At 42.9% G+C, this 21,620-nt stretch overlaps 1 protein-coding gene across 3 annotated transcripts in view; it reads left to right on the top strand.

Moving 5' to 3' along the window:
* The window catches only part of DAB1 (DAB adaptor protein 1), a 405,747-nt gene that overhangs the window by 52,824 nt on the left and 331,303 nt on the right, over positions 1–21,620 (top strand). The window contains exon 2 of one of the 3 annotated variants that reach the window (XM_053214124.1): positions 12,488–12,600. The exons of the other annotated variants lie outside the window; for them this stretch is intronic. The gene's annotated coding sequence lies outside the window, so the exon portion shown is untranslated. The remainder of the gene's footprint in view (positions 1–12,487; positions 12,601–21,620) is intronic. 3 annotated transcript variants of the gene reach the window in all.

Here is a 21,620-nt window from a genome sequence, read left to right as displayed (position 1 = left end):
CAAGGTGGAAAACCAAAGGCAGACTCAAGCACCATTCTCCCCCAGGTGAATCGGGAGATATTAAACACACCATTTTATGACATATATAAAGAAATTGTCATAATTTGTAAATGTCCCTGAATTTCCTCCTGGGTAAAGCAAACATTAATGGATTCCTGCACATGTTTATTATTTTCATGCAAATTCAATTGAATAGTTTTTCTTCCATTCTGTAGGTTTTTTTAAACTTAACCAGAGGCTTCTAAATGTTTCCAATTCTATAAATATCCCTGATTTTTAAAGTTTAACCATATTATTTTTAGAATGGTCCAACACACCTTAGTCAGGATATCTCAGTTTCAGTACCATTGACATTTTGTGCCTTGTAGGATGGTAAGTGGTGTGCCTGGCCTCTACAGGGTAGTTGCCAATAGCCCCTCCTTCCACCAGTTGTAACAAACCCCAGATGTCTTCAGATGTTGTCCCCTGGGGAGTGAGAGAGACCCCGACCGAGAATCGCTGCCTTAAAGTGTGTTCAGGCAAGGCCCTTCAGCACTCTAAGGACAGAATGAAGTGAACCTCGTGAGTGTGCAAAACAAGAGGCAAAGGCCAGCCTCACTGTGGCAAATGCTTGTCCACACAATGACTTCCCCTCTAGGATGTCAGGGGAGGGCAGGGCTGTTTTTTTTGCATCCCTGTAGCCTGGGACTGCGAGCCAAGTCATGGGTCCCCAGTTAGTTAGTATTTGTTGGATGAATGAGAGAAACCAATTAGCTGTCATGAAATGTATATACAGCTTCCATAAGTGTATGCTTTTAGGTATTTATATATGTATGTTCATAAATATTAAATATGTATTTCCATAAGAAAGACTGAGAGTCTTTGTTATTCCTTTCTACCCCAGCGTCTGAACAATAGGCACATAGCAGACATTTCAGTAGATGTAGATGGATGGCTACCTGGGTGTAAAAAGTATATTAAAATGATTCATTAACAGGACATCCATGGTCGTATGCCATGAAAGGTATCTTTTTGTGGTGATTGTAACTGTCTGCTGTTGGATATGGGATATTCCACAAACGGGCATCCCCGAGCCTTGTTTTCATTGCCTCCTTTGAAGGTCACGTTTGTTATACTAGGTGTCCAGGTCTAAGGAGGCACATTGGTCTCTTTGAATCCGCACTGGCAGGAGGGACAATGTTCCGGGTCCGTGGGGGATGAATGATGGTATTTTATATATCCCCTATCATCATAATTGTACGTGTAGTTGCTTCTTATTCCCCAAACTCCCATGGCTGCCCTGCCAGAGCTATGACCAGTCTTAACCAGGATGGCTCTATTCTGTATGCCTGCATTCAGAGTTATAAAAAAGTCAGAGGATAGAAGCCCTTCCCAAGATTTATGCTGAAACAGCACAAAAGTTTAGTGTTATTGGAAGGTGTTTGAAGTCACTTTTAAAAACTTGAGATTTAAATTCATTCTCTAGGCTTTTGACCACCACAATAGTGTGAATTTTAAAAGGACCATAAAAAACATTTACAAGGTACAGTGGATTTCTAGGTCAGGATTCAAAGCTTGCAGAGGAAAGTGGAATTAAAAGGCGCTTCAGTTAAAGTCAGGAAAGATGGTAGAAATGACCTGCTTCAACCTTCTCGATTTACAGATGAGGAAACTGGAAATCATTGGGAGATTAAATGACTTGTCCAAGGTCAGAGATTTTTTTCTTGTCTTTTAAATGTCTCCCTCTCTCTCTCTCTCTCTCTCTCTCTCTCTCTCTCTCTCTCTCTCTCTCTCATATTCATTTTCCACCCCCTCCCAATAAAATTAGACCTGGATTTACAAGCACAGATAAACAATGGTTTTCCTAAACCACAAAACACTGGACCTGGCTATGGTAACTTAGAAATAGTCAAGTGCAACTATATTCTTTTACTTTATGAGTAAACAGAAATCCAGAGAAGGGTTATTGTGCTGTAGAAAAATTTTTAAAAGCCAGTGTTCGGCAAATCTGCAACTTGAATGCAGGTGTTCTTTCTGTTCAGCTGTCCTTTTGCATGCAGCTTTCTTGTGATTTGATCACGCCCTCTCCTGATGGTACCCATTCCTTCATTTATCAGCTGACATTTCCTAAGCAGCTGACGCATGTTTGGTAACAGGACGCAGCAGTTGGCAGGACATGATCTCTGCCCTCTGGAGCTCACGTTTTGGTGAGGAAACCGAGAAACAAGCAGACAGTGTTTGCTGAGCGTAGTGTTAGAGGCAAGAAGATGGTGTTATGGGTCTGTAACTGGGGGCTGTCAGTGAAGCCTGTCCTGTCAGTGAGGTGACATCAGGGAATATGATAGTCATTGGTCACTGCAGATGGAATGTTGTTCATCACAGGGGCTGAGATCAAATGCTGAGCCAGGGAGAATGCCTGGAAAGAGGGCTGAGAATAGTGCTAAAACATGGAATAACAGGCTCCAGGATTCAAGACTTGGCTCCAGGATTCCTTAGCTGGATGGTCTTCTTGGAAGGTTCAGAGCAGAGCCTTAATTTCATCCCAAGCCTAAGTCCAGAGCCCAGGCTTGGACCCTGTACTGCCTCTGGGAGCACAGGACTGTTCTGAGAATTCAGTGGGCTGTTAACAATCAAAGCAGGGAATTACACGCTGTATAAATGGTAGTTCTACAAAGAAGATTTCCTCTGTGTTCACTTTGCAGGCCCACTCATGGGGACGTTCATGTGTATCACTCATATCTCTCATCCACAAGTTTTGTGTTCATGGTGAATGGGTAAACTATGAGGAAGGACAATGTTTATTAAGAATATTAAGTACTTGGGCATGTGGAGGAAAAATGTCTTTTCCTGACTTTTCAGGGTTTTTTTGTTTTTCTTAAATAATTTGTATCATCTCATTACTGTTGGGTACCAACCCCAGAGGGAGGGTTGGATCTCCTTCTTGTCCCTCCTTCATCCCATGGTTTGTTGGGTTTTTACTCCCATTGATTAAACTCTGTCTCTGTGCCAGCCATTGTGATAAATCTTCATAGCAATTGTAGCAGGGATGGGGAAAGTCAAGGCCTTATACACATTGCCCAACTAGCAAGGGGAGGAGGCAGGGTGCAACACCAGGTCCGTGGAGCTCCATCAGCCAAGCTTTAACCATTAAGCAATACTGCCTCAATTTTAGTTAATTCATTTGGGCATATTCTGGCACAGTGGAGCAAATATTTACTTTTGTAGATTCCTAAGTGACATCCTTTTACTCCCTACTTACCTATCCCTCACCACCACCACCACCCCCCACCCCCGCCCCGACGTGGAACCTTTCTCTTTGTGTGTTTCCAGTATAAACCTTTTACTAGATCTGTGCGAAGCAGATATACCCCTTGGGTAAGTTTGCCCATGTTCAGTGGGCAGGCAAATGCGTGGTGTGATACTTAGACCTAAACTTCCATGGTTTCTTTAGGTAGGTGCCACTTGGGGAGCATTTGCTGGTTCACTGATGTGATTCTCACTGCAGTCTGCTGCAGTGGATGTTACTGGCTTCATTTTCCAGAGCAGGGGCTGGAAACATGCAAACACAAGACTGACACCAGTCCTACAGTCTCCAAATCACAGGCGCCCAACCCCAGCAAGTCCCTGGACAGATGTGTTTCTTGTGTCCCCTAATGAGGAAGGCACCTAGGTCTCATTGGAAACTGTCTTTGAGACTCTTAGGCTCTTGGTATTTTCCATAGTACCGCTCTGTGTGACCTTTACATCAGCATTTTACATTCCTGGGCTACATTCTTCCCATCTCTTCCCAGAGATCTTCAGAGTAGCATTGGGTTAAGAACACAGACGCCAGAGCCAACAGCCTGGTGCCGGCTGTGTTGCTCCCCAGCTGTGTAATGTTGGGCAAGTTCCATAATAATTTTCAGCCTCAGTTTCCTGTCTTTGAGGTGAGGATAATAACAATACCAACCTTTGGAGATTACTATAAAGAATTAAATAGAAGTTCATTTATGTAGGTATAATGCTTAAAGCAGTATCTGACATATGATAAGCTTTCTTTGTCTGTATTAGCCACTATAATTATAAGCCGTTATTCTTTACTTTGCAAACATTTGATGAGCTGCTGCCATGTGCCACACAGTGTGCCAGATAATGGGGTGGTGTCTCAGCTCTGACGCGCAGTGATGGATGTAAACAACGAAACCCTCCATCATTGGGGGAAGCACTGTGTGGTTAGCTTCAGGGGACTTTCTGACTGTCTGCTTACAAATCGTTATGTGTGAAATGAAAAATGCATTTAGCTATTACTTTCTTTTACCCATCTTGTTCACGTAGGTGGATTGTATTTTACTACCTAATTACGAGTAATGGAAAAAAATGGAAGGAAACACATTTGTAGCTTATGTGTGGATTGAAGTTTCTTGAGAATGGGAAACAAACTCATAAACAGCAGAGACAATAACACTGTTTAAATTAGAAAATCCGTGGATATCAGAAAATGGAGTACCACCATTTTGCTATTTGGGGCTGGGAGAAGGAAAGCATCCTTGGGGGAAAATTGATCTTGCAAAGAGCAGGGCACATTTGGATATGAAAATTATATGCAGACAACCATATTAGCATAGTCCTATCTTTTTGTACACCTTTCCACTGCTACACATATGAGATAAATTTCCGTACCTCATGCAAACCAGATCAAAAGGGGATAGATAAACTGAAGACACTTAGTATATATTTTTTGGAACTAGCATGTAAATACCGGTTTCTCCTTGCTTACGTTTTATAGAATTCAGTCATGCTAGAAGGAACCTGAACTTCAGGGCCAGATTCTAGACTCCTCCCCTTTTAGTTATAAATTTCTGGACAACCTGGGGAAAGTAATTTTCCTTCCCCTGTGTACCCAAACCCTGGTGCGGCAGGAAGTACATGGACCTTGCAGTCAAAGACACCTCCTCTGGCTTGTGGCCCCTCCTCTTTCCTGAACTGCTCAAAACCACAGTATCCTTGTCTTTAAAATGAAGACAACATGACCTGTGTTGTCAAGCCATTATGGGGTTTAATAGTGTGTCATGTATTTGATTGGAATGAAGTACTCCTTTTTTATTACAATGTCAGGTCCTTTTAAGACTTGTTTTTTATTGTGATACATAGAATATGTTCAAAAGAGTTTGTGACCCTTATGGGGACAATTAATGAATAAGAATAAAATAAACATAAAATAAAAACCCAGGTATCTACTCCTTAGACCATAAAATAGAATTTCATTGGTCTCTAGAATCTTCCTAAGGTCTCCTCCTTGACAGCATTCCTCTCCCCACCCCTCCCCAGGTAGCTGTTAGCCTGAATTTCATGTTAATCATTTTCTTAATACCTTTGTATAGGTATCCCCAAACAATTTCATTTTGTCTGCTTTTGAACTTTATATAAATAGAATCATATTGTACAATATTCTTGTGCCTTTGGTTCTCACTATATGTACTTTAAATCTTATTTATTTATTTTGAGGGAGAAAGAGGGAGAGAGAGAATCCCAAGCAGGCTCTGCACTGTCAGCACAGAACCCATGAACCCATGAACCATGAGGTCATGGCCTGAGCGGAAATCAAGAGTTGGATGCTTAACTGACTGAGCCACCCAAGCACCCCTTATTTTTAATGGTTAAGATTGCTTGATATTGATACACATACATATAGTTTATTTTCACTGCTTTGTAGTATTTTGTTCTAAGAGTATTCCTTTATCTCCTCTGGTAATGGGAGGCATTGGCTGGTTTCCACTTTTGTCCTGTCATGAAATATGTTACTATAAATATTCTTCTATTGCTTTGATTCTTAAGCTGAAAAAGTCTTTATAGGCCATTTAATCTGATAACTTGTCTCTGTCTAGCTGTTTTCCTGTTATATAAGACAGCTGAGGCCCAGGAGGGCAGAGGGGATTCCCAAGGTTTCCCAGCTAGAAAATGTCAGTGTAGGGCCAGTAACCAAGGTCTCTTGTCCCAATTTGGCTCTAGACCACGTGTTTGATGGTTCGTCTTTTGATTTTAAATAATTTCCCATGCTACTGATGTTATAATTTTGGAGTCTAGATTTGGGCTAGCTCTTCAGTACTCTCCTAGAAATATACTTGGCATTCGCCATTGAGATGATTTTCTCCCCATCTCCAGAGTTGGGGCAGTGTTGGTTTCTCTCGGGCCCTTTCCTTTAATGCTGGCCCTGGGCACACCCTGTGGCTATGGACCCACTGAGAAGTTTCTCCTCCCTTCAGCAATTGGTGCCTCTGAGACATATTTAAATCAGGAAAGGAATCAAAATAGACCCAAAATGGCCAGTGGGAAAACTGCTGAGGAAATAGGATCTGAATCCTTACAAGGCACTTTCTTAGGAAATGTCCTTTTACTATAAATAGGAATGGATATTCAATTTTAGGCCCCCTTAAAAAAAAAAAAAACCAACAACCTCTCAAGGACTGAAATTAGATTTGAGGCTGATGGGATGAATATAGGGTGGGGTGATTCTGTGCTGTGCTAAGACACGTCTGAAAGTTTGGAGCAGCTGGTGCAGTAGAACAGCTGAGCCACAAACAAATATCAGCTGATTTGAGCACTTCTTATTTCTAGATGCCCTGGTTTGTTAACTCTAGCGTTTGGCTCACTTGGACGCTCTCTTCCCGAAGCCCCTCAGCATCTCATCCCACTGTACCACTGACGAGCTGTGTAGCCTTGGGCAGCTTGTTCCTCTTTTGGGCCTTGGTGTCCTGCATCCTAACACAGAAGAAGTAGCTGGTACTTAGGAAGAGCTTATAATGTGCCAAGCACTGTCCATGGATCATCTCGTTGGTTTGCACAACACCCTGGTGGGGGAGCTATTATACCCCCAATTTTATGAGGAATCTGAACAGTAAAAATTGAGGCACAGTTGGCCCACCGATCCCCATTAAACAGGGCATTTGGAAACTTGTTCTGGGAGAAACCTCTTGGGGCCTCCATCCCTCCTACTTTGAATCGGGAACTACTGTATATTATAGGTGCCCCCCCTTTCCACACACCTTTTCCATCACCGACCCTGGCCATCGCATCCTCTGTTAGCTGCAGGGGAGAATGTGGCTGGGATTCTGGATTCTGGATGTGCATTTCTCTGGAGAGTGTGTCCAAGGTTTTCATCAGTCTCAAGTGGATGTGTCACCTCCAAAAGTTTAAGAACCACTGACTTGGATGTTAAAGTCACTAGCACAACAAACCGATGACAACCCACCATTTCAAGACAAGAAAATAGATCCACTTTGCTTATGAATGAATAAACTTTCAAAAGCTCATGGTGATTGCTTTTTAATGACCTAACCAAATATTTTGAAGTTGTGAAACCACATTGGAAATTCATTATAAAGATATTTACCAAAGAAACAAAAAAATAGTAACCCGTCTGGTGAGGTACTCTGTGCTCAGTCCAAATATTTCACCACTGTGCCTTTTCACTGAAAGCTTTCGAAGGACTTGGAAACAGCTTCTCATATTACTTATTCAGAGATGGCGATAGACACCATAACAGGAAAAGATAAAGGATTGCACGTGTGTGGCATGTGTGTGTTTATGTGTTTGTGCGCATGTGCATACATACATTTTGGGTGGGTCATCAGTTCAGTTAAACATAAATAAAATTTGGTGTGTTGTAGTTGATGTCTTTGAGAAAGTATAGGTATTACCCCCTGCCCCCCTTGGTAAACTGCAGCAGGTATTATATTAGTTGTTGAATGTTAACAGTAATAAATGATGACTGGCTCACACATTTATTGAGCACATATGATGTTAGGCTTTCTTTTAAGCACTCCACATAGATTACTATAATGATGAGAGCTGCTGTTTAAAGTAGATACAGAGCTACTCTGTCCATTTTACAGATTGAGAGTATAGAGGTAGAGCCAGGCCAGAATATGTCCAATTAATTCTGATGGCAGGTGTCTAATATGGAGCAAATTAATGTATTCATGCTTTGGCATGACCTTCATTATAATTGCTTAACTCTGAGACTGTTGCCGCTTTCTGCAAGGTCCAAGGTGAAGGAATCAAACATTGATTAACTGCCTAATACGGGACAAGTGTCTTTACATATGTTACTGGTTCTTCAATACTATCCCATGCATATATTTATCATGGCTCTTCTCTGATTATTGTACCATTACCTGCATGACTTCCTCTTTGGTGATTTTTTGCTTTGGTAACAAGCCACCCCCACATTTCAGTAGTTATCCAGGCTGTCTGCAGCTCTGCTTAGCTCTTTTCCAAGAGTCTTTTAATTTTAGGAACCCAGGCTCTGGGAGCAGCCTCCTGTGAGCCATGTGATCCTCATGGCAGAGGTCTGAAATGTGAAGTCTGTTCAGTTCAGAACAACATAAGTGCATTTAAAGTTGCATAAGTGCATTTAAAGTTTCTGCACCTTATGTCCACTCCTGTTCCATTGGCCAGACCTAGTCACATGGCCAAACTCGACAATGGGGCAGGGAATATTCTTCATCTTTCTTGAGGTGCAAAAGGCGTGGCTGAATACATATCTCATTGGGAGGGATACAGGTAGTTGGGAACCATAGTTCTGTGTACCACCTTCAAGTGTTTCTAGAACTCCATTTTTATTCAAGAGAAAACTAAAGCGTAGAGATGCTGCGTGCATGCACAATAACATGATTGTGTGATTTGAACTTGTCTTTCTATTTCATGTATATGCTCTTTCCCCACCTGGGTTTTAACATCATGTCTTCCTGCTCTGAAACATATACTTGGTTCTTGGGACCTGCTGAGCTTTATGTAATTTACCAGAACATTGTGTATGTTCACGTGTCTGTGACTTAGTATATGATGTTATATGTGTAGTTGCATTTTTTCTTCCTATGCTTGTAAATGCTCATTTCTTTCTGAGAACTCATGACCTCGGAAAGCATTGTTTCTTCGAGGCTGCTTTGGGAGCTCTCTGTCACTATTCCATGGTGTCCTCTGCTGCCATGTAGTGCTGGTCCCTCTGCATTTTAGTTGTGTGGGGACTTTTCTCTTCTCCTGACTAGACTAGGCATTTCTGGGAGACGGGGAGAGCGGCTGCTTTTTACTGAGGGATCCCTACAATGGGTACAGGAAAGGTGTTCTAACTGTGCATTGGGATAGTAATGATAATAAGAAATGAAGTTTTTGTACACAAGAATGGCACTTGCCATTGTACGGTCAGTAATCTTGCATTTCGTGTGCACATCAGGTCAGCTGGATTTAAATCACTCCGGAACAAAGGGCCTGGGAAATCAGTCCCCTATCATGACTCACGTGTCTTCCATCTACACGTTATTCTTTCTTTAAAAACTCAGCAATTTTTCGACAACGTGTCTCCAAAGTGATTTTTATCCCTCCATTTTCAGGTATAAAATAGGCTCCAATTATTCTCTTTAATTAAGTGGTTTTATTTTATTAATTGTTTCTAACTTACAGAATTCCCTAGAGACCCTTTACATGTTTCCAGATGAAGCCGGGAAGAAAAGCATATTAATTATACACACAAACTCCTTTTGGCGAATTAAGCATGATGCACAGTGAACATGAAATGACTGGCCCTCCTGAGCTATCAGTCTTGTCATTAGTGATGGCTTGTATCAGTAGTATTGACATGGGCTTATCCAAATTGGATTCTGCAAAGAGTCATTTTAATTTTGCACAAATGTAAGAAGACAAAGTAGTTTGAATCCCATTTTTTTAACCCTCTCTTTTGCTGAGTGCCTGGAGCATCTCTGTTTGTAATATCGATTTAGTATTTTATAGTGCTCTAGTGTTTGTAAAACACCAAATGTTACCTGAACATGCTACAAGACAACCCCGGGAGATAGCTGAGTTTCACAGGAGAAGAATTGAGCCTTTGCACTTAAAGTCTATGCCTCAAATCAAACCAGCCAGAGTGCCTTTTGAGTTACTAGTATAGTTGTTAACATCTCTGAGCAGGGATATGGGTTGAGTTGTGCCTGAGCCCCTTTCTTAATCATTTTCTGTGGACAACTAAAAGGAAATTCAGATATGTGTATATTGTTAATTCAGCAAGCATTGTTTGGGTACCTCTTATGTTCTAAGATGTGCCAATGAGAATATAGGACATTTTTAAACAATGTACTATGTGCCGGGCACAGTTCACTGAGCATTGGCTCAGTGAATCTTCATAGCGACCCTTTGAGGTAGTAGGGGCATTATTGTTCTCAAAGTGCAATTGAGGCAGAGAGAGATTAACATGTCAGTGGTGGGATTCACACCTGGAAGTTGGGCCCTGGATGCCAGGCTCATAACTCTCCACCTTACTTCTTCCCCAGCTATGAGATCCTTCTGTTAAGATGCATATGGTCTACTGTGGTAGGCAGTCAAAATGTCAGAGCAACATTCTAATTTGCTATGGTAGCTGTATGATGGTGTCATGGAAGATGATCTCCAGTCCTCCCAAGAAGCATGGATACATGGGTCAAGGAGCCTCACTGGTCAATGCTAAGCTTCGGTTCTCTAAACTGCAATGATTGCAAAGCACATGACATTCCCAGGACTTCTTTCTCTCTGAAAGGAGCTTCTTGTGCTTAGGATATGCTAGGGAAATTGCTCCCTTTCTGACTTAAGGAGAGACTTCCTTGGGTTGATGGTCTAGATTTCTGATGAATCACAAGTCATTCTTTGAGCCCCTACTGTGTAATGGATGGAAAAGTCCTTGTTCTTATGGGCTTCCCAGGCAGGGGGAATTGATATGACATCAACAAAGCCAGAAAGCAATAGTTGAAATTTATTGAGGACTTCTTATATGTCAGTTACTGTTCTAAGTGCTTTCCACAACTTTTTATTGTAACTGCATTTAAAGTAGGCATTTCACCGGCATTCTGCAGGGAGTTGAGACTGGGCATGAGGTATCCTCTTTAAAGACAAAGTCTTGGGGCGCCTGGGTGGCGCAGTCAGTTAAGCGTCCGACTTCAGCCAGGTCACGATCTCGCGGTCCGTGAGTTCGAGCCCCGCATCAGGTTCTGGGCTGATGGCTCGGAGCCTGGAGCCTGTTTACGATTCTGTGTCTCCCTCTCTCTCTGCCCCTCCCCCGTTCATGCTCTGTCTCTCTCTGTCCCAAAAATAAATAAACGTTGGAAAAAAAAATAAAGACAAAGTCTTTCCTCCAGATAAAATGCTGAGATGATTGAGTTTTTGCTGTCTTTAAAAAGACCATATTGTTCCACAGTATTCATGGGATATTTACTACATGCCAAATAGTTTTCTGTGTCCAAAGGATACAACAGTGGAGAGACTAAGCTCCCGGCTCTCAAAATGAACCTTACATTTTATTGGAGGCAGATAGACAATAACTAAAATTTAGTGAATCCAGTACTGCATGGTGACAAGTACAATGGAGAAAAAGTAGCAAGGGCGGCGACTAGGAGTGGGGTTGCAGTTTCAAATAGTTTGCTCAGGCAGGATCCACGTGCACGTTTATGGAGGTTTAATTAAAAATCTAGTCACCACCACCACTTCTGCTTAATGCCTGTTGTTTATCTTCATTGCCTTCATAAAATTCCTAGGTACGGAGCTTCTCATAACAGGGGCTTGCCTACCTCTCCAGACTCATTCCATATCACTTTCCCATAAACGATGCTTCAGCATCATTGATCCACCTACACTTCCTGGAGAACGCCACATCCTTTCGTCTCCATGCCGCCGTGTGTGTGTGCTATTGCCTATGCTGGCAGCACATGGCCACTTCATCTGGGAAGCTTGTAGGAACTCACTCCCCAGTATCCCACTGTTTCACAGCACCGTTATTTTATTTCACACTATGCTGAGGTTGTCTGCGTGTGGGTGTCCCCCTTAAGTAGGCTGTGATTTCTTCCATCAGGAAATGATTTTACTTTGTAAGTGCTTAATAGATGGTGGAAGGAAGGAAAGTACATAGATAAGTAGAAAGGAGGAGGAAAGGATAGGAAGATAATCCAGAAGGAAGCTAGGAAATGAGGGAGGGAGTTGCGAAGAAAGGGAGGAAGGAAAAAGGAGGAGGAGGAAGGGGGAGGGAGAAGGAAGACATGAGAGTTCTTGGATCAGGCATGACAAGATCAGAATTGTATTTTAGAGACATTAATCTGGGCATTGTGGGGAGAGAGATGTTTAATCCCAGCACTCATCTGCCCCATGTTAGCAGATCTTTTAAAGTTTTATTCTTTGGGTCAGTAAGACGGAGTTTTCCATGGCCCCTATGACTTAACTGTGCTAATAGAAGAAGGGAAGGCAGGGTTGAAGGAGGAATATGCCTCTACAAACTTCTCTCACCCCCCCGCCCCATACTGTGATGAATCATGGAAGTCTGATTGAAAATTCTAATCACAGCTTTGCTGTCCTTCAGACCCCAGCCGTTGACAGTTGATTCACTCCTTTTCATGCCTGCTGCCCCTCTCTAGTTATGGTAGCTCTTATGCATGAGTCTATCATTAGCAGACAAAGCATGATGGATTGGCTAGGGTTCCCTTCATCCTTAGAACCTGGGAAATGCTTCTTTTTTCAGACTCTCAGGGCCCATGTGAGACATCGTCATGAATGAAAGAAGAGAGTAATACAATATTGGATGTGCCTGTTTGCTGCCACTGTTTAGAAAGAGAATGATGCATTATGGGGAATGTAAGTATATGGCGTGCATCCCACCCCCACCCCCAACCCAGCAGCAACTGATGCAGAAAACCATCGATCCCAATCAATGACCAAACTGAGTCTGGCGGTTTCATTGAAGATGCCCCGCCCCTTTGAAAATCAGTGTAGTCAACAATTTCTAAAATTGATTCTCAAAAAGAAAAATCAGCCCACATGAAGTCTTTGGATTTTTAAATGACATAAGATGCAAAGGGATTGGGATTGATTGATTTTTATCATGGAAGCGGGTTCACAACTGTTCTCAAATCTGTGGTCTCCCTGGATATGAAGCTATGAATGTCAGCCAGATACTAGTTTATTTTATTTTTAATTTGATTCTTGGGCCCTGAGTCTGTATTTAATGTTTCAGTGAGCAAAACAGTTATGTTTGGCTCCAGTGAAAGATTGATAGAAGCGATTTTCAGATGTGGAATCAAAACAGAGTGGAAAAAAAAAGTCACGTTTCAATAAAATGCAGTACTTGGAGGCATCATGTGGTCTCATAATAAATGAATTCATGGCACAAAGTTGACACATCTTGAAGGAGAATTTCTTTTAAAAATTTGAGGTGATTCGTTTTTATGATTAACTGTGGTAAAAACAATTACTAGAGAATTTTTAAATGAAAGGAAAAGCTTTGAGGTGTTTATAGATAACACCCGATTGCCTTCATTTTTATACTTTGCCTCATGCAAGCTATGAAGTTGTGTGTTTGTGAAGTTTGGCTGAAGGGCCCTGGAGCTCCGGGGGTGCTCATTCATCCCGGGCTTCATCTGTTATTTATCGTTTGCAAAAAGGAGCATCCATAGTGAGAGGTCCACTGGCTTTGGACTCAGACCTGGGTGTGAATAACTCGGCGTGACCTCAGGCAGGTCACCTCACTTCCTGGTGTCTCCCTTTTTGTTCCTTAAATTGTGACAAAATGAGATAGAAATGAATGCTGAGCATCCAGCATAGCATATACTCAGTAAAGGGTAAAAAACAACAACAACAATAACAACAAACAACAACAACAACAAAAAACAATGGCAAACATACAGTGTATTCATTTTGCCAACACTGATGGGTATTTACTGTATAGTCTATTTGAAACTCTGTACTTGTTGTTTATACAAAGGCTAGTCATGAATCTCAAGGATCTTATAATTCAGAGAGGAGGTACATGGGTATATAGGGATGGAAAACCATAGGCAGAATTGGCTAGAAGACAGAGTATCTTTCTTCTTCACCTTGTAATCTAGTGGAGTGCCTGGTTCATGTGAAGCACTTAGAAAATACCTACTGAATAAATGGGGTAGAAAATACAAGGAATTGGAAGGTAAAAATAACCATAACAGAAAACCAAAACCCTGTGTATTAGTTCTTCCTGTGTAGTTCCTTTCTTAGGGTTCTCCAGAGAAGCAGAACCAAAAGGATGTGTGTATATATAGGAAGAGATTTATTATAAGGAATTGGCTCATGCAGTTATAGTCTAGCAAGTCCAAAATTTGCAGTGTTGGCCAGCATGCTGGATATCCAGGAGAGCCAATGGTGCAGACGAAGTCGGAAGGCCATCTGCTGGAGAATCCTCTCTTGCTTGGGGAATCTGGTCTTTTTGCTGTAACTAGGCCTTCGACTTATTGGGTGAGGCCCACCCACATTATGGAGGACAATCTGCTTACTCAAAGTTCACCAATTTAAATGTTAATCTCATCCAAAAACACCCTCCAAGTTGACATATAAAATTAACCATCATACCCTGGAAGTAATTAATTTTAAACAGATGCATCAAAAAAGCTCTAAGTTACTAGAATGTCTGAGTTTAAATCTTCCTCCTTCAGTTTCTATTTGTGTTATCTTTGGGCAAATTATGTAATTCCATGCCTTGGTTTCTTTGCCTCTAAAATGGAGGTAATACTCGTGCCTGCTCCACAGAGTGGTTGTGACACTGAAATGCAACATTGCAAGGTATTATGAGTGCTCCATATCCCAGAGCTGCTGTTGTTAGTAAACTCTAATCAAGCCTAGACCCTTCATGTTTTTAAAAAACGTTATTTTAGGCAGAAGTATTTTTAGATTAGCATCAACATGTTTTATGTTGCCATTTAAGTATTGATGGTCATCCGCTGTGCTAAAGTCCTTTACGTGCATTTTCTCATGTAATCTTGATCAGGAGCATGACATTAGGTATATTATTGTGCCTCTTTCTAGATGACACATGGAGGCTTAGAGGGGTTAAATGATTTACTCCATGTCATACACAGAGGAGTGGAATGGGTCTCCATCAGAATTTTCCTAGTTCGTTTTCCACCTCACCATGTCTGTGTTGTTGGATCGGACAGAGTCAACCGGGCCTAGGGTTGCTTCCTCCTTGCATTTGGCAATACGTCATTTTAGGAGTTCAAATTTGATAGTTTCCATTTCATGCATAGGCACCGCAGGTACTCACATTTTGCACTTAGCTTTGATTCTTTCTCCACTTTGCTTCATTTCCTTTTTGATTGCTGCTAGACCCCCTAGAAAATGACAGGTGCAAAACATGCCACGTTTTATGTGCTAGGTGGCCAAGTAGTTATTTCTGAGTAGGGAGAAATGACAAATAGGCACGTGTAGGTTTTTATACAAGCTCAGTGTCAGCAGACTGGGCTCTTTGCAGCTGAATGGCCCCATGGAAGTCAATGATGGCCTTAGCTGAGTTCTGCTTGTTTTTACTCACTCCAGAGGCCGAGTAAAACTCAAGTTAGTCCCTGCTCTGGGAAAATCACATAAGAAGATGTGTGTGTGTGTGTGTGTGTGTGTGTGTTTATATAATGTTTGTTCATATGTGCATATGCATGACCCTTTAGCCTGTTTCCTGCCTACGTTAACAGCTAACTGTTATCTTTATCCTTGTTATCACTTTATATAATTGGTGTGCAGGATTCCTGGCAATACCTTAGTGGGCTCTTGTCTTTTATGCCTCTGGATGCCTGAGCTCTTCTTTTCTTGAACGTTCAAATCCCCCCTTTATCTGCCTGATGAACTCCTACTTATGCTTCAAAACCCGATTTAGGTATCAGGCCCTGTGAATGATGCCCTGCCTTTCCTTTGTGCCTCCAAATGAATTCCTTTCTCTTTGGTGACTCCCCTTGGACTTACTAATACCTCTGTTGTTGTCCTTACAATGCTACAATATAATTATTTCTGAGCATGGAGCCTGGAAAATGTAATGGTTAAGGGAGAAGTATTTGGAGTCTGAAAAATTGCAGTTTGGGTCTCAGATGTGCTATCTACTAATTTTTGAAAGTTGAACAAGTGATAACATCTTTGTGAAGCCCAGTTTTGTCATTTGTAGACTGCAGATCATAGTGCATCTGTCTCTTCATAACATTAAGAAGATAAACATGAAGCAGCTAGCACGGCACCCAGACCATGGTGGGTATACAGGAAGTGGGGTGCTGGCGTGATCACCTCAGTACGCTGTCTGTTCTGCCTCATTCTGGCTCGGTGAAGTCAGGGGCCTTGGCCTGTGTATTTCTGTATCTCTGGCTCCTGGCATGCTCAGGAAATCTCTAGGAAAGGCTAAGTGAGTTGAATCCGTAGAATCAGTTTACAAACCCACAGGCTGTGGTTTGCAAAGTTTACCAGAATCATCCACTGAGAGGCCTTTCATTTTACCTCAGTGTTAGTGCGTGTGACTGCAGCAGATATTTTCCTTTGAAGGCACCTGATGCCAGATGTTTTGACTTTGTGTGGAGTCACCTGGAATTTGGGATTTACTTCTCTTTCATTCCCAAGCTCATTGTCCCTTTTTAGTGCCAGTCAGAGGCAGAGGCATGCTTCTGATTGGCTCAGCCAGGCAGGAACTTAGAGCTACTGCCTCTTTCCCGGAGAAGCATCCAACAGAGGTGATCTGAGTACAAAGAAAACTTATTCCCTCAGGTCTCCACGTTGTGCTTTTCCTGTGTACATTTCACCGAACACTTAACACAGTCAAACAAGCATTAGCATGTGGCTGGTTATTACACAGCCTTGAACCTACGGGAGACATCAGCTCTATCGATGGATGATAATGGCCATCAGGGAAGTCGTACTGAGTGATGGAATCAAACAGATCTGTGTTCACATCCCAGCTGTGCCCCTTGGAAGCTGGTGGGACCTAACGTCCATCCTTAACCTCTCTGTGCCTCACTGTCCCCACCAATGAAAAGAATGTCAGACTCATGAACATGCTTACACGACTTGATAGATGCTTCGCAGATCACAAGACTCTGTGTGGTAAATTCTCCATCGAGGATAGCCAGCCAGGGCAGCGGTTCAGGATGATGTGCCAGCATGGGCTAAGAGAGAGAGAGCTGGGCTCTTGGCGATGTGGCTGTTTAAGGAGTTAGGTCCATTTGTAAATATCCGGGCTAGTTCCACTGGTGTAGAGACGAAGTATTCTCTGCCTGTCATTTTTTGCCCATGAATAACTGCGTCTGTCTAAGGATAGCTACGTGATGGTGAGATTCCACAGACATAATTGTCGAGGAAAAGAGGCTTCAGTCAGTATTTTAGTCATAAAAGTGTATCCCTATGTGGTGACCCTTGGACAGAATACAGATAGATGTAATTCATTTTTGTTCATACCTTTTATTTTTGTTTCCCCTTAGGAGGGAAAATCCTCCCTGTCCTCTGAAAGTAGCTGATGCAAAGCTCCTGTGCACTGACTGAAGTAATGCATGTTGCTTTTTCCTGGAAGGGCCTAAGTGCTACAACTATATGTTAATCATCAGTCCTGAAAGGTGTCATTTAGCAGCGGGGGAAATATGTTACTCTGTGCATTAATGGAAAAGAGATTATTTTCAAACATTTCAAAGCCCTGAGGACCCTCTTCAAGGAATTTCCTTTTTTTTCCCCCCTCTTACCCATTTAGAGAAAAGGTGCCACAGCTTTCCATGATTTAGAAATAGGGCTTTAAGTTGAGCAGAGGAAGCTTAATGTCAGAAAATTAAAGGCAGAATGTGTGATGCTCAGGCGGTGTGGGTGCTGCTGTAGCCTCATGCACAGAATCCTGGCACATGAGACAAAAACAGGTTTCACCCAAAATGTGGTGGTTATTTTACAAAAGCAAGGTCAGGGAGGGATCAGTGCCGACGTGTGATGGTTTGGGATGGAAGATAGATAGAGCATGAAAGAGAAGTGAAAACAAAGAAAAGTTTCAGAGGACCCAGGGTCATGGATAAAGAGGCTTGAAGGGAGGCATTCGGGTCTTTCGAATGATGGGGAGGGTCCGGATCGCTTACCCAGAACTGGAGGGGCTGAAGGTTTTCTTTTCCAGGTGGGAAGGAAACGGGTCTGAGTTTTATGTTGGCTCTCGTGGACTTTCTTACAGCTGGCTGGACTGACCTCTGCCCCTGGGGCCTGGGGAACAGTGTTGTGGAAGAACGCAGGGGCTTGGCCAAGGGCAGCAGCTGTGGTTTCTTCTCTGGAGAACTTTAGAATGTTACCGGAGAGAGAAAAGAACCCAAACCACTGGTAACTAAAAGATGCATTTCCAGAGGAAAAGAGCCAAGTGACATGGGTCAGGTTTGCAGAACTGGTTTAAGTTGGGCAGGAAGGAGAGAGTTGTCTGCAAATCAGATATGAGAAGACACCGTGGAGAAGGCATATTTGCTTAGGGGGAGAAAGGTATTCAAGTTGGTTTCCTTGGGAATTTGCTGGTTTTCATTCTTGGCTCTGGCCAGGGGAGTGATGTGGGGAAAGATATGTCACCTCCCTGGGCCTCAACTCCTTCACCCACACAGGAAGCTGATGAAGCCTATGCTCCGTGTACTTTCGAGCTACCTGAGGTAGGGACACCTGGGTGGCTCAGTCAGTTGAGCATCCAACTTCGGCTCAGGTCATGATCTCGCAGTTGGTGAGTTTGAGCCCCACACCAGACTCAGTGCTGTGAGCGCAGAACCCACTTCAGACCCTCTGTCTCCCTCTCTGCCCCTCCCCCGCTTGTACTCTCTCAAAAATAAAAATAAAAACATTAAAAAAAAAAAAAGAGTTTACATGAGGCAATAGTTACAAGATACACAGTCCTGGGCCTGACACATTAAATATTAGTTCCTACTTCACAGCTACCCTTCAAGCATTTTGCCACCACTTTCTTTCTTTCTTTCTTTTTTCTAAGTTTATTTATTTATTATTGAGAGTGAGTGAGCGAACAAGCATGTAAGTGGGCGAAGGGCAGAGAGAGAGAGAGAGACTGGAAGAGACAACTGAAGTAGGCTCCAGCCTCTGGGCTGTCATCACAGAGCCTGATGCGGGGCTCCAACTCACAAACAGTGAGGTCATGACCTGAGCTGGAGTCTACCCTGAACCCGCTGAGCCACCCGGGTGCTGGCTTCTCTTGGAAGCCTTGGATCAGGGGTCTCCTCCTACAGGTAGAGTCTCCTTTCACCTTCTAAACCCGGACACAACTGCCCCATCGTCAGCTCTCTCTCTAGCCCCTCCACAGCTATTTTAGCCCTGTAGCAGTTGGGCAGACTTCTTAATGTATTGGTGGCCTGTTTCCTACAGCAGACAGTGACCTTCGAGGGGGTGGGGGGCAGGGAAAATTCTGTACCAATCTCTAGCAACTTGCCCAGCACGGGGGCAACACTCGGTAAATGCTGAAAGTGTCCGCTTGTCTCCCTTAGGCTCTTTTGATTTGTCATTTGAGGTGAATTTATTTTCCTGTGCTCCCCCTGAATACCCTTGCAGCTTGCTACAGGTAATGGGGATCAAAGGGCCAGATGCTCCATCTAAGAGGGAATCTGGGAAACTTTCAAGTTCAGTTCGTTTCCTTGGGGTTAGATTGGAAGCCAGGAAGTTTTGCTGTGATATCTGAGGAGTCAGGGAGCCCCGAAGCCCATCCGTGGACAGCAGTGTGGTAACCCCCTCACTTTACCCTGCATCCCTTGTTTACCTGAAGCTTGTTTTTTTTTTTTTTTTTTAACGTTTATTTATTTTTGAGGCAGAGAGAGAGCATGAACAGGGGAGGGGCAGAGAGGGAGACACAGAATCTGAAACAGGCTGCAGGCTCTGAGCGGTCAGCACAGAGCCCGATGCGGGGCTTGAACTCACGGACGGTGAGATCATGACCTGAGTCGAAGTTGGACGCTTAACCGACCAAGCCACCCAGGCGCCCCCTGAAGCTTGTTTTTATGGGAACTTAGCGGCAGTAGGACTGGGAAAGCAGATCTGATCTGATACTTTAAAAAAATACAGCTTAAAACCAAGTGAGGATAGGCCTTTTTGGTTAGCTATGCTATTTTTGTCTTTCATTAGTGCTGATAATTAGCAGAATTAAGAATGGGCCTTTAAATTATGGTGTAGACAACAAAACATCTCTAGGAATGAAATTACCATTCAGCTTACGTTTTCAGTGAGATCTTGAAATCAACTGAAATAAAATGAGTCTGAAGAATGTGTTGATGCTGGGGGCTGTGAACTCCAGAGCCAAAGTGGATCATTGAAATAATGATAAAAATCATGGTGATGACCATTATCTCATTCACTTGTGTAGCAAATTAGGGTTTATGAGGCTGTTTCATAGCAATAGAATCTTAGCAAATTGGAACAGGAAGAGATCATAGAAATCATGTAATGCAACCTATTCATCTCATGAGAGAGGGAACCGATTTGTTGTTGTGGGTTTAAAACTACTTCAGATGTCTAGAAAAGTGCAGCTACTGTTACTTCAGAACAGCTTTCCTAGGGTGGTCTTGTATTTCATGACACACATCTCTTACACATCAGTTTGAACCTGGCCATTTATATTTTCCATCTAAGTACTGAAAACTGAAGCATGAAAAGCAGCCAGGAATCTTGTTTTAACTGAGCTGTATAATTGACACACCACATTGTATTAGTTTCAGGAGTACAACCTAACGATTTGATGTACGGAAACATTGTGAAATGATCACAACTAGTTTAGGTAACATCCACCACCACTCAGAAGTGTTTGCTTGTGGTGAGAACTTTAAAGGCGGACTCGCTTAGCAACTTGGGAATGTATGATACATTGTTCTTGTCTAGAGTTTCCATGCTGTATCTTACATCCCTAGGACTTAGTTATAACAGTAAGTTTGGGAGCACCTGGGTGGCTCAGTCAGTTAAGGGCCCAACTTTGGGTCAGCTCATGATCTCACAGTTTGCAGGTTCAAGCCCCACATCGGGTTCTGTGCTAACAGCTCAGAGCCTGGAGCCTGCTTCAGATTGTGTCTCCCTCTCTCTCTGCTCCTCCTCCCTCCCTCTCTCTGTCTCTCTCTCTCTCAAAAATAAACATTAAAAAAGAATAACAGTAAGTTTGTAACTTGTGACTATCTTCCTCCATTTTGCCCATTATTCCTGCAGTACCGGGGTGGGGGGGAGGAGTCAGGGATTAAAGTTTGGGGGCGCCTGGATGGCTCAGTGGGTTAAGCATCCAACTTCAGCCTAGATCATGACCTCACTGTTCCTGAGTTCGAGCCCCATGTTGTAGGGCTCTGTGCTGACGGCTGGGAGCCTGGAGCCTGTTTCAGATCCTGTGACTCCATCTCTCTGCCCCTCCCCTGCTCACACTCTGTCTCTCTCTGTCTCAAAAATAAATAAACATTAAAAAAAAATTTTTTTTTTTTAAGATGAGTAATGTTTGGGCCGTGTTGATGCAGTGGAGTGGATTTTGTCCCTGTCCTGCTGACCCCAGGTCCCCTCCTGGTTTGCATAGCTTGTCTTTGTTAATTGCTTGACCTGCTCAGAGAGGCCTTATCTACCTTTAACTGAACTAGTCCCCACCTTCCTGCCTGCCCCGTCACTCTCCCTCCTTACCCTGTTTGATGCTGTCCCTCCACCACTACCTGATGTTCTGGAAGGTGTATTTTACTTGTGGGTTTTCTTCATCAGAACGTAAGCTTCTTGGACCTCTGTTTTGTTCACAGCTAGGATCCAAGCACCTGGCACAGCACAGCCACTCAATAAATACTTGTTAAATAATTGAATGAATAATTGAAGGAGGTAGATGGCATATATAGACAGTCTGAAGTAGAGACTAAAAAAACAAA

This window comes from Acinonyx jubatus, chromosome C1 (assembly GCF_027475565.1).
Source record: "Acinonyx jubatus isolate Ajub_Pintada_27869175 chromosome C1, VMU_Ajub_asm_v1.0, whole genome shotgun sequence".
NCBI classification, from domain to species: domain Eukaryota; kingdom Metazoa; phylum Chordata; class Mammalia; order Carnivora; family Felidae; genus Acinonyx; species Acinonyx jubatus.
The sequence above is the reverse complement of the archived record's forward strand: the minus strand, read 5'-3'. Positions and strand labels throughout refer to the sequence as shown.